The sequence below is a fragment of the Zootoca vivipara genome, chromosome 2 (assembly GCF_965207765.1).
Source record: "Zootoca vivipara chromosome 2, rZooViv2.hap1.1, whole genome shotgun sequence".
In the NCBI taxonomy this organism is placed as follows: domain Eukaryota; kingdom Metazoa; phylum Chordata; class Lepidosauria; order Squamata; family Lacertidae; genus Zootoca; species Zootoca vivipara.
Genome location: NC_142584.1, coordinates 65101444 through 65114888, shown reverse-complemented (window position 1 = coordinate 65114888; position 13445 = coordinate 65101444). Strand labels below are relative to the sequence as shown.

The following is a 13445-nucleotide window of genomic DNA, read 5'->3' as shown; positions in this document are numbered from 1 at the left end:
TCTACATTTTGATATTTTTACAAAGACATATTTGTATAACAGTAGCATGATATCGGCAGTTGCATTTTTAGTCTTGTTCCCAATGATCCCCTAACATGAACGCCACCTTTTCCACAACTGCCACACACTGAGTTGACATCTTCATTGAACGAAGCTAACTAACATTCAGTAGAATAGTATCAAGGCAACAATCTGAAAACAACTAAGTTACAAAGTGAAAAAAAGGATAATCACTGAAACATTATAATGGAGTAAGCCCGTGAAAACGCTTTCACACCCATACCAAAAACCATAATTGTAGAGGATCAACATGGCCATTTTGTATCAATTTTAAAAACATATCTTTAGTTGTTTTTAAAACAACTTTTTTGAGTTTTTATTGTATATTTGCAAATCACATTGAGATGTATGCAAAAGGTGATTCATACAACAAATAAATATATAAGCAGCAACTTGGAAGCAGAAGAGAAATGCACCTACCTTGCTGTTGATCTGCAGGCAGGTGCTCCTTCAGGGCTCCTCAGTCAGGTAGTGCATGTCAAAGGGAGCACAGACCCTAGAAAGGCATGTAGATGAAGAGGACAAGATAAGGAGAGCTTGGACTTGCACTCCTGCTCTTCCTTTTGATGCCACTTCTGGCCTAGCTCAGTGGACCTTAGCTAGCAGAACCATCACCTGTGCTATAGCAGCAGCAACTGTCTTTAACTTACACATTGAGCCAGAACTTTCATTATAAGGGGCAACAGCCACAACAGAATACTAGAAAGTACATCACATGCACTTCTGCTTAGCAATGACTCCCTTAGGACACCATCTCATTATTTTCCAAATGCGGTTCCCTCTCCAGAATCTCTGGTTCAGCCATCTATTCAGTGCCAAATGAGACATCACGTGATAGATCCATGATTAATCTCCTGATACATTTGTTATGACTTTAAAGCAGTAGTGGTGATCTTCAATTTGACTGGAGCAGAGCTGCTGCAAAGGGGGATGGGTGAATATTTGGACCTTTCCCCTCATGTTGTTTCCCTGGTTTACATGCTCCCCACCCCATCAGCTGCTTCTTAGTCCTCCAAGGGGACAGGCACAACTGCTCTGATCCAATATAGACTACTCCCATCCTGTTTTAAAAGGGGAAAAATCCAGGAGTTCCCAACACGTGTAGCTTATTCCCTCAAAACATCTCCCCCCGCCTTTAACAATCCAGTGTTTGTCTCTGCCTTTTATTTCTGGTTTCCATGCTTTCCCCCTAAGAGTTACTCAACCCCCATTACAAATGGGCTTCATTCCACTTTCCTTCTGCCACGTAGATTATCCCTGGACTCCTGTCCTAGCCACTCTGACAGATTAGTCACAGAGATGGGTGTGCTACATGGTAAGGGAAAGATAAACTAAGTTGATTCCAGATTAGTTTCCATGGTCATTTCCACATTTGTTTTAGATATCAATTTTTAAAAACACATTTCCCTCTTTAATTTTCAGAATTTTCAGGTGTGTATTGATTCTTCCTTCAGTGTGAACACTGGGCTGTCCCAGTATTTCATGGCAGCAGTGGCTACATCACGTTGGTTCCATTCCTTCCCCACAAAAACTCTGGCTGGCAAGATTCCATCTCTGCTGAGAGTCCTGCTAAGTTCTCAAATATGACAAATGTTGTACACAAATGTTGCCGGCAAGGATCTCCCCCACCTCCAAAATAATGATCGGTGTTGTCTGCACTGACAGCACACAAATCAGGGAAGAAAAAGAGACAGAGGATGACCAGAATTGGTCCCATTAGCCAGAAAGAAATCAGCACAGATGAAGCTGGTAGAACCCTGAGAATGTGTATGAGTGTGAGGCTCTTGTGTCTCTTGAGCATTACAGTCTATTCCTTTGCATAAATGTATTAACTTTCTCTAATTTATTTTAGCTACAAACTTAGGAGCTTTGAGACATGTGTGTGTGTGTGTGTGTGTGTGTGTGTGTGTGTGTAATCTGATTTGGACATTATAATACAAATGCTCTGAAAATTATAGGAGACTTGACCAAGCACCTGTTTTATGAACCCTCAGTGGGAAACACAGCCCGTGTTTTCATGGAGGAGTGGACAACATGCTTTGCTCATGGAAGCGCCCAGGAGCAACCCTTGGCACCTCCAGTTAAAAGGATCACTGAAAGATCCATGCCTGAGATCCTGGAGAGTTCACAACCTGAACTGGCTGCCCATATTTATCAGCCTTCAGTGAGCTCCAGATCTTTGCCGAACTTGGTGGTTTGTATCCAGCTTGAACTTTGTCAGGCTCCACTTGGAGCTCTCCAAGGTCCTGTTTCTTGCCTGAATTCCTGTGTGCTCTTCTGGTCCCACTGATAACTCTGCCTGGAATGAGCCAATTGCCTGTCTATGGGAATATGATGATGGTTAGGAAGGCAGTGGGGAAGTCAGGGTGGGTTAGTAGGTTTAGACATGGAAGACTCAGGTTCAAATACCTGTTCAATCATGAAGTTTGCTGGGAGATATGGCTAATGAGAATAATTTCATACAGACTGAAGAAGTTACAAAACTGCTGATGCAAAACTCTGGTGCAAGTCCTATAATTTTCAGTTAGTTGTATACAAAAAGAGACTTTAGTGGGACCCTAGACACTAACACAATTATTATGGCATAACCTTTCATGAACCAAGGTCACCTCCATCAGATTACAAACATCAACAAAGCAATGGGTCCCCAAAGGACAAGATTTATATGTATCACACCCTGCCTTACTTGAGCAGACTTTAACATGCTATTCAGCCTTATGATTCTACAAGACTATGGAACTGAAATCTTTTTTATTGCTACATCTTTTTGGACCATAGCTTTCCACACAGTTTAATCTGTGGAATTATTTGCTTGGGATATTGTGGAAGTAAAGAATAAAACTGGCTTTAACAGTGTATTATATTTTTTTTATAAAAAAATAGAGAGAGTCAATCCAGTAATGGCATCAAGCCAAGTTGGTCAGGGAATACAATCTCATTATCAAGATGTTCCTCTCCTTGGCAGAAGCTGTGAGTAAATGACAGAAAATGGATCATTCAATAACGACTCCAGTGCCTTATACATTTCCCCTCATGCACCTAGTTTTAGCCACTGTCAGAAACTATTTTGGCTACCTGTACATTGTTTTGACCTTGAAAGACAATTCTTGGAGACTATTTTATCCAGATGCCAAGCACTGGATTCAGCAAACCAACTCATGGAAACACAAACAGGCAGGGACTCCAAATCCTACTAAACTTCACAGTTCATTGTGGGATTTAAATCTGCTGGTCAAACACAGAATCTTCTAAGGAAAAACGAATAATTGCTGCAATTGCACTAGTTACAATGTATGCATGCCTGGATCCCCATGTACAGTCACTAGTTCATAAAATTGGAATGTCTACTTCATTCTGGCCAGGTTGTGAGCATGCAGAATACCCTGCACATCATGGAAATAGCTCACAGTTGAATGTTTGAACTGGCTCCACTGAAAACCACTGTGTTGGATGGAGGTATCTGTGGAATTTGATATGTGAAGCCTCATTCACACCTACGTTGCAACTCATATCTTGCAGTTCTCAAGTCAGCAACATATGCATGTGTGAATCAGCTCCAAGCCTAATGAAAGTGAAATTGTGGGACTAATCTGGAACCAGATCCTTATTTTAGGTATTCGATTACTGCATTTCACAACCTAAACCTCTCAAAGTATAAAACTGGAGTTTTGTATAAATCACCCTTGCCAGAAGGAAGCCGGATCTTCTCTGAAACCACATTAGTCTGATGTGACAATAAGGGATGCGGATGGTGCTGTGGGTTAAACCACAGAGCCTAGGGCTTGCCAATCAAAAGGTTGGCGGTTTGAATCCCCGAAACAGGGTGAGCTCCTGTTGTTCAGTTCCAGCTCCTGCCAACCTAGCAGTTCGAAAGCACGTCAAAGTGCAAGTAGATAGATAGGTACCGCTCCGGTGGGAAGGTAAACGGTGTTTCCGTGTGCTGTTCTGGTTCGCCAGAAGCGGCTTTGTCATGCTGGCCGGCTCCCTCGGCCATAAGAGCAAGATGAGCGCTGCAACCCCAGAGTCGGTCACGACTGGACCTAATGGTCAGGGGTCCCTTCACCTTTACCTTACAATAAGGTTTAACAGGGTTTCCTCCTGCAAGTTCATTTTTCACCCCAAAACAAGCCATCTTTTCTGAAAGGGTGGTGCAGGGAGGGTTCAGGAACATGTAGACAGACAGCTCAAGGGAGAAACAGGACAAAGATGCTTACCTGCTTTTCCACAAACAACATGCTTTGCTCATGGAAGCGCCCAGGAGCAACCCTTGGCACCTCCAGTTAAAAGGATCACTGAAAGATCCATGCCTGAGATCCTGGAGAGTTCACAACCTGAACTGGCTGCCCATATTTATCAGCCTTCAGTGAGCTCCAGATCTTTGCCGAACTTGGTGGTTTGTATCCAGCTTGAACTTTGTCAGGCTCCACTTGGAGCTCTCCAAGGTCCTGTTTCTTGCCTGAATTCCTGTGTGCTCTTCTGGTCCCACTGATAACTCTGCCTGGAATGAGCCAATTGCCTGTCTATGGGAATATGATGATGGTTAGGAAGGCAGTGGGGAAGTCAGGGTGGGTTAGTAGGTTTAGACATGGAAGACTCAGGTTCAAATACCTGTTCAATCATGAAGTTTGCTGGGAGATATGGCTAATGAGAATAATTTCATACAGACTGAAGAAGTTACAAAACTGCTGATGCAAAACTCTGGTGCAAGTCCTATAATTTTCAGTTAGTTGTATACAAAAAGAGACTTTAGTGGGACCCTAGACACTAACACAATTATTATGGCATAACCTTTCATGAACCAAGGTCACCTCCATCAGATTACAAACATCAACAAAGCAATGGGTCCCCAAAGGACAAGATTTATATGTATCACACCCTGCCTTACTTGAGCAGACTTTAACATGCTATTCAGCCTTATGATTCTACAAGACTATGGAACTGAAATCTTTTTTATTGCTACATCTTTTTGGACCATAGCTTTCCACACAGTTTAATCTGTGGAATTATTTGCTTGGGATATTGTGGAAGTAAAGAATAAAACTGGCTTTAACAGTGTATTATATTTTTTTATAAAAAAATAGAGAGAGTCAATCCAGTAATGGCATCAAGCCAAGTTGGTCAGGGAATACAATCTCATTATCAAGATGTTCCTCTCCTTGGCAGAAGCTGTGAGTAAATGACAGAAAATGGATCATTCAATAACGACTCCAGTGCCTTATACATTTCCCCTCATGCACCTAGTTTTAGCCACTGTCAGAAACTATTTTGGCTACCTGTACATTGTTTTGACCTTGAAAGACAATTCTTGGAGACTATTTTATCCAGATGCCAAGCACTGGATTCAGCAAACCAACTCATGGAAACACAAACAGGCAGGGACTCCAAATCCTACTAAACTTCACAGTTCATTGTGGGATTTAAATCTGCTGGTCAAACACAGAATCTTCTAAGGAAAAACGAATAATTGCTGCAATTGCACTAGTTACAATGTATGCATGCCTGGATCCCCATGTACAGTCACTAGTTCATAAAATTGGAATGTCTACTTCATTCTGGCCAGGTTGTGAGCATGCAGAATACCCTGCACATCATGGAAATAGCTCACAGTTGAATGTTTGAACTGGCTCCACTGAAAACCACTGTGTTGGATGGAGGTATCTGTGGAATTTGATATGTGAAGCCTCATTCACACCTACGTTGCAACTCATATCTTGCAGTTCTCAAGTCAGCAACATATGCATGTGTGAATCAGCTCCAAGCCTAATGAAAGTGAAATTGTGGGACTAATCTGGAACCAGATCCTTATTTTAGGTATTCGATTACTGCATTTCACAACCTAAACCTCTCAAAGTATAAAACTGGAGTTTTGTATAAATCACCCTTGCCAGAAGGAAGCCGGATCTTCTCTGAAACCACATTAGTCTGATGTGACAATAAGGGATGCGGATGGTGCTGTGGGTTAAACCACAGAGCCTAGGGCTTGCCAATCAAAAGGTTGGCGGTTTGAATCCCCGAAACAGGGTGAGCTCCTGTTGTTCAGTTCCAGCTCCTGCCAACCTAGCAGTTCGAAAGCACGTCAAAGTGCAAGTAGATAGATAGGTACCGCTCCGGTGGGAAGGTAAACGGTGTTTCCGTGTGCTGTTCTGGTTCGCCAGAAGCGGCTTTGTCATGCTGGCCGGCTCCCTCGGCCATAAGAGCAAGATGAGCGCTGCAACCCCAGAGTCGGTCACGACTGGACCTAATGGTCAGGGGTCCCTTCACCTTTACCTTACAATAAGGTTTAACAGGGTTTCCTCCTGCAAGTTCATTTTTCACCCCAAAACAAGCCATCTTTTCTGAAAGGGTGGTGCAGGGAGGGTTCAGGAACATGTAGACAGACAGCTCAAGGGAGAAACAGGACAAAGATGCTTACCTGCTTTTCCACAAACAACTTTAATTGTACTAAAACAGTGATGGCCAAACTTGGCCCTTCAGCTGTTTTGGGACTACCACTCCCATCAGCCCTAGCTAACAGGACCAGTGGTCAGGGGTGATGGGAACTGTAGTCCCAAAACAGCTAGAGTGCCAAGTTTGGCCACCACTGCACTAAAAGGTAAGAAGAATAAGCAGAAACCACAACATCGGCTACAGTCCTTCTCTGCTACCTATAGCAACTAGCTGCAGCTGTGTAGGAAAACCCTTCTTCCACAACAAAGCTTGAATATTCCAGAGTAGATTCCAATCTACCTTCTGCCCAGAACAGATCCAACCAATCTGAAGCACTTAACAGTGACATTTTTATACACATTGACTCAGAAGCAAGTCTTATTGAGTTCAGTAAGAATTGTTCTCAGGACCGCCCAAGTAACACTGAAGGCAATGGAGGAAGGTAAGTACACACAGTTATTTCTCATGGAGACAACTCTACATAAAAATGCTTATTTTCTGTTGGATTGTGTCCTAAGATTTTATTGTACATGGTTCAATGTTTCTTAAAACAAGCAAACAACATATGGGCTAGTCAGTGCAGAAAGCAATGATAGAAGAACCAAGAAATCTGGATCCCCCCCCCCCCCCGTCCCTGATCTGGCTGTTTCTCTCCAAACAATGATATTGGCCTTGCTTATATTCTGCTCTCAGGACTGTCCAGGGCAAGATGTGCAGCTCTTTCTTACTATGTGTGTTCATTGCTCATCTCACAGGGGATTCTTGGTGCTACTGTAATGCAACCAAAACAATAATGATTTGACAATCTGACTTATCTCCTCTTCTCATTAAAAAAAAATCTATGAAAATCCTGTTGGGCCCGTTTAGCTATCTCGAGTACAAACTGCTCCAAATAAAACACTTGGAAGGGTTAAGGTGTGAACACAATTTCTCATCTACCTCTCCAAGGTGTTAATAGCTATGTCTAGCTAGGATGATCTCAATACTAATGGTGGTGCACACAGCAGGTGGAAGAAACAAACCCCCACCTGCATTCAAAGAAGTTTCAAAGCTCCATCTTTATATGTAGTGTGTTATCTTTTGTGATGCTTCCGGATTCTTCTGAACAGGAAATAATGGTGCTACCAGAATCCCAGAAATGGTACAAGGGTGATGATGCAAGCTTTCAAACACAGGGATGAGAAACATGTAGCCCCCAGATGCTGTTGGACCATAACTGGCCATGCTGGTTGGGGCTGATGGGAGTTGGCATCCAATAACATTTGGAGGGTTACAAGGTGCCCTGCCCTGCTCTAACACCCGAAGGATTAGTGAACAGTGACTTCTGGCAGATTTTTTGTGTGCTTCCCCATCTCCAGGCATAAATCTTATTCCCCAAGCAGAAGCTTTGAGCCATCTTACAATCCATGTCTGGTTTTCATTGTTCACTATGGAACACTGGCTTTTAAAACTTTGTTCCAGGAAATCCTGGGGTTCTTTGGAAGCTCAGCAAATGGGGCTGGCATATGATTAAAGAATTCTTAGCCCAGAAATTTGAAAGTAGGTAAAACAATAGCTCTGAAACAAGACACATGCTTTGTTTTAATGATGTATACATGTGTTCTAGCAGGTAGCCTTTTTAGAAGAAACATTGTCTCCTGTGTGAAACAAAGGAATGCCTCCTTCAATAGGTTACTTAATAAGCTTTGGTTGTACCTGTAACAACTTTTTTAATGTTAAAAATATGCTGCCTGGATTATTGGAGGGCACTGTTTTAGTTAATTAAAATTGTTTTCTATCCATTAATCTTAACAGATTAATTGATTAAACATTGCACCCTATCATAGATGAGAAGATCAGGAAAGATGGAAAAGCTTCCCTAAACTGCAACATGACTCCGCTACCAACCTTAAGCTGCAGTTCTCACAGTCAGAGAAGAATACTAGATGTGTTAAGTGTTGCAGTCCTGAGAGGACAAAAATGAGGTTCGCTGCATTTGGCTGGTGCTCTGCGAGAACTGATTGCGTACCTTAAATCTTGGTCTAAATAAAAATAGAAGCATCTTACAGCAAATCCTTGGCAGTCAAGTCAATGAGGATGAAATGATAAACTGAAGGTACACAGTTTGGATACCACTAATACACAGCATATACACTCTATGTATTTGAAATAGGTTGCTCTCCACATAATCTGTACAACAGACAACTCACTGCTGTTATCATCTTGTTCACTGCCACAGGTGCATTCAGTTATCATGTTTTCTGCTGAAAGCATCAACATGTTGTCACCATAATTTATGCGCTCCATAAAATATCCACAGATTTTTGCCACATGCCTGTATTTCTGGTTCATGGCCAGTTTAGGAACATGGTTTGGGATAAATGACACAATAAGGCAAGACTCCAAAAATTACCAGCTGTCCAAATATTTTTGTTCCACATAAATATGTGCTTGCCCTTCTCACTTCATCAACCTCAGCTTTCCCTTCCTTCCCCTCCCTCTGTTGTTCTCTTCCCATCCCATTGGATAAGCAGGTGTTGCCCCCAGTGTTGGAAATAGCAAGTAAAGAAAGCCAGGTCAAGATGGGGGGCTTTTATCCTTCTGAACAATAGCAGTGAATGTTGTTTAGTCGTTTAGTCGTGTCCGACTCTTCGTGACCCCATGGACCAGAACACACCAGGCACTCCTGTCTTCCACCGCCTCCCGCATGGGATCATTGCCTTGTTGTGGCAAAGGGGCTTGAATAACTCAGAGAAGCTATGAGCTATGCCGTGCAGGGCCACCCAAGACGGACAGGTAATAGCTGAGAGTTTAGGCTAAATGTGATCCACCTGGGGAAGGAACTGGCAAACCACTCCAGTATTTTGCCAAGGAAATTCCATGGACATAGCAGTGAATAGAGTGATCCAAACTACTTGGAAGAATTCTAGCACTCTTGTACCCCTACTTACCATAGGATTTCCCCCCTCCCTCCAATCCTATATACAAAATGTTAAATGCATTAACAGACATAGTCACATGATGAAAACCACAATTAAACAATACCACGTTACCACTACCTCAACAGCTACCACTCTGAAAATGAAAAAGGTGGTCAGACCTTTGCCATAAGGTCAAATCTAATACCCAGTGCTCAGCAGTGCCACATCTGACCTGGCTAAAGGTGCCTTTGTTCAAGTATCAGGGAAAAGAAGACATTGCCCACCCCCCTTTTAGTGCATTTTATGAAGTAGATTCGTGTAATCCTAAATAAACCATCTTAATTTATTATGGATAAAAAAGAGAGAACTACTGCAATCACTGTACAGATTGAACCAACCCCCCACCTCCTTCCAAACCATTTTTTTTTGGGGAAAAGAGAAAATTTCTTCTGTTCTTCTGTTTCGCTTAACGAAGATGGAAGGATGGTTAATGGGAAAGTAATCCATATTACTCTGGATGACATATTATTGTCACTGATCAAAGAAAGAACAGGATTTTAAGCTTTGATTTATAAATACACCATTGTAAATAATGGTTTGACATGGGTATGGTCAAAAGACGATGTTGGTGCAAACTCCAAATTGCAATATTGCCATTTCAAGAAATCAAAGCAATTTGCATTTCTCAACAAAAACTAGTATACATATTTTTAAAATACAGATTCCACATTCGATACAACTGCTACTGCTAATAAGAACAAAAAATCCCGCATTTTAAGTAACATATAATATATATCTCAAAACAATTAAAAAATAAAGCAGGTCATACACATAACAAAAAACACCAAGATACAGCTTCAGAACAAAACATTTAAAATATATAATAAAACACACACACACACACACACGAGAGTTGCTATTCCACTATTGAGATCTGAGACACCCAGGGACGTTTTTGAGGTTGTGGTTTTGCTCAGGCTCTGTGTGCCTCTTAAGGTACACCAGATTCAGGTAGGTAGCCGTGTTAGTCTGACACAGTCGAATAATAATAATAATAATAATAATAATAATAATAATAATAATAATAATATTTTAAAAAAATTGTCCAGTAGCACCTTAGAGACCAACTAAGTTTGTTCTGGGTATAAGCTTTTGTGTGCATGCACACTTCTTCAGATACGCTGGAAATAATTTTATTTATTTATTAAGGTACTGTACACCAGACAGGGATGGGTTGTGTGACACAACCACGTTTGGAGCACAAAGCACCACGGTACCATGCATGGTGCTGCACCAGTCCTGTTCAGCTACGAGCCACCTGTTGCAGTGCATGTTTAGATAGCCAATGCACAGATCTGATAACCGAAACTAAATAAATAGAATTGCCATTCCGTCTGCAGTACACAATATAGTTGCATTATCTTTTAATTTTTTTTAAAAAAATAAACTTTATTAAGATTCGAATTAAAACATACATCGAAATTAAATCATACTAAATATATATAACACAATACTAATAATATATACAACATTCAACTATAAATTCCAAATCAAATATCACATATAACATATCCATCTCTCCAATTTGTGACTATAGTTGCATTATCTATGCAGTGAAGCCTTTTAGGACTCCAGCCTCTGTATAGACCTCAAAGCCAGTACACTTTTTAAAATCCTTCCAGGGACTGGGGGCAGATCTGCTTATACATTAAATTCAAGAGGCCTTTATTTGTATTCAAATCCCCATTTTCCCCCTTACAGATTTTTCCTGTTTGATTCTGGGGGTGTGAGAGTGCAGAAGGCATCGATTCAGATTTGGGTGAGAGCCCCCACCCCCAGTTGCATTATCTGTTGACCTCGGCTCCACCAGAGCAGGCCCACCTCGCGGCCTGCGCCTATAGCGTAGCACGGGCTGGGGGAGGGGCTTGTGCGTGTCTGTACGTGGGGAATCCCACAGCACCCCACACATCGCCCCCCCCCCCACACCAACCCACCAGGCTGCAGAAAGCCCCTTTATTACCCTGATTATATAAGAAGAGATTGGGCGGCTGCTTACTCTCCCCACCCCGCGCCCGCTCTTGTTCTTTTTCCTTCTTCAGCTCTCCTTGCCAGCTCCCTACCCCGTCCCAGTAATGAGAATAATTAACGGATGCGAAAGGAAAGACAAAAGCATCCCTGCTATTAATAGGAGCTGGGAGGGGAAGCGAGAGGAAATGGGAGGCTTTTGCAGAAGCCTCCATGACTGGAGGCTGGAGTGTCTGGTGAAGCCTCAATAAAAGGCAAAACAGCCGGAGCTCTTTCCCCCGTGCACACACCGCAGGCGGGAATAGATGGGACTACTTGGCTCGTTGGGAAGGAAGGAAAGAAGGGAGGGAGAGAGAGAGAGAGAGAGAGGTGGCTACTCCCAGCGACACTAGCTAGGCCCTTTCCTGCCACTGCCGGAAAGCAGAGCCAGGAAAAGCCGCCGGGAGGACTCGGGGAGGTGGGCGCCCGCCTGGCTGGAAGAGTCGCCCTTTCCACCTGCGTCCCAATCCTTCCTCGCCCGCCTCGGCGCGTCCACCATTTCGGAGCCGGCGAGCGGGAAGCGGTGGCTGCGGCGGCGGCGCGGACACGCCCAGCCCCGAGGGGGTTAAAGAGGCACGCTTTCCTCTCCCTCTCTCTTTTCTGGGCCTCGCAGGCGGGGCGGCTAAGGGAGAAGCGGCGGCGACCGAGACGACAACACCACAAACAGCCATAACCCACCTGGGCGCCTGGCGCAGCGTGTGCAAGGAAGGGCTCCTGCGGCGCCGGCCGCCCGGGTCGCTCCGCGGAAGGGGGCGGGGAGCGGAGTCGGAGCAGCAGCAGCAGCCGGTACCTCGTCGGCTCCCTTTGCCCTGCACGGCGGCGCTTCCACTCCCGGCTTGGGCGAGGGGAGGGAAGAGCGCGCCGGGTGGGGGGGATCTTGCGGGCGCTGCTAAAAATAGCCGCCTCGAGCCCGGCAGGGAGGCTCGCACATTATCGTATTGGTCGTAGCGGCGGCGGCGGGCTCCAGACCATTGTTTCCTTGCAGCCGCTGGGGGAGAGCCTCGAGGCGAGGTGGCGAAGAAGGCGCGCTTTTCTCTCTCTCTCTCTTTCTCTCCCTCACGTCGTTCCTGGAGAGCGAGCAGACGTGTCAGGCAGATAGAAGGGGAGGGCGCGGGGCAGAGCGAAAGGCGCGGAGCGGGCAGGTAGAGCGACAGGCGCGCTTCTGCACCGCACAAGCCGTTTCGGGGGCCGGGAAAGCTCGGGGTTGAGCGACAGGATTGGGAAGGGCTGGGTAGGGTGTGGGGTGGGGATAAGCACGTTTAAGGCGGTGGGGAGAGAAGAGCGGAGCTACCCATTTGCGGGCGGAAGGTTGGGAGCGGGGAAGAGGCACTTATTTGTTCCTCCTGAGGGAAGAAGGATCGACCGCGTGATTTGGCTATCCTGTGATACCTATGTGAAGATTCCTGCATTGCGGGGGGTTGGACTAGATGACCCGTGGTACACCTTCCAATTCCACCCACAAGGGGTGCCAACTTGAATAAAATATTGGGGGGGGAACCCCCGCCCCGCATACTCGTTCACATGACGCACGCTATTTGAATGGCAATGCCCATTAACTCTCTTGGGGGGGGGGAGCCTCAAATATTTTATTGGGGAGGCGAAGGGACCTAGGCTTCTTCTAGAAGTTGGCTCCTTTGCTACAATTCTGTGCTTCTGTTAAAACGCGACACCCGCGCTTGGTTTTGTATGCAAGAGCTCAAGATCTTAAAGCGAGGGTCCCTATCCCGTCTGCGAACAAACCTGTCGCTTTTGACCGTGCGAAAAGGCCTCTCTCTCTCTCTCTCTCTCTCTCTCTCTCTCTCTCTCTCTCTCTCTCTCTCTCTCTCTCTCTCTCTCTCTCTCTCTCTCTCTCTCTCTCTCTCTCTCTCTCGGTTGTTCGAGCCTTGGGGGGGGGTGTACATCAAAGTCCCCTCCCCCGCTCCCATTTGGCCATTCATTTGCATCCTCCGGATAGGACGTTTGTCATCGGCTTCTAGGTTCCCGTTACTTGAGGGG

General features: G+C 44.6%; 1 protein-coding gene across 1 annotated transcript in view; it reads right to left on the bottom strand.

Moving 5' to 3' along the window:
* CPLX2 (complexin 2) overlaps window positions 1-12513 on the bottom strand; it is a 127575-nt gene extending 115062 nt beyond the window's left edge. The window contains exons 1-2 of the mRNA XM_088662047.1: window positions 12129-12513; window positions 481-556 (exon numbers count right to left, since the gene is read on the bottom strand). The gene's annotated coding sequence lies outside the window, so the exon portion shown is untranslated. The remainder of the gene's footprint in view (window positions 1-480; window positions 557-12128) is intronic.
* Between the last annotated feature and the right edge of the window lie 932 nt (window positions 12514-13445).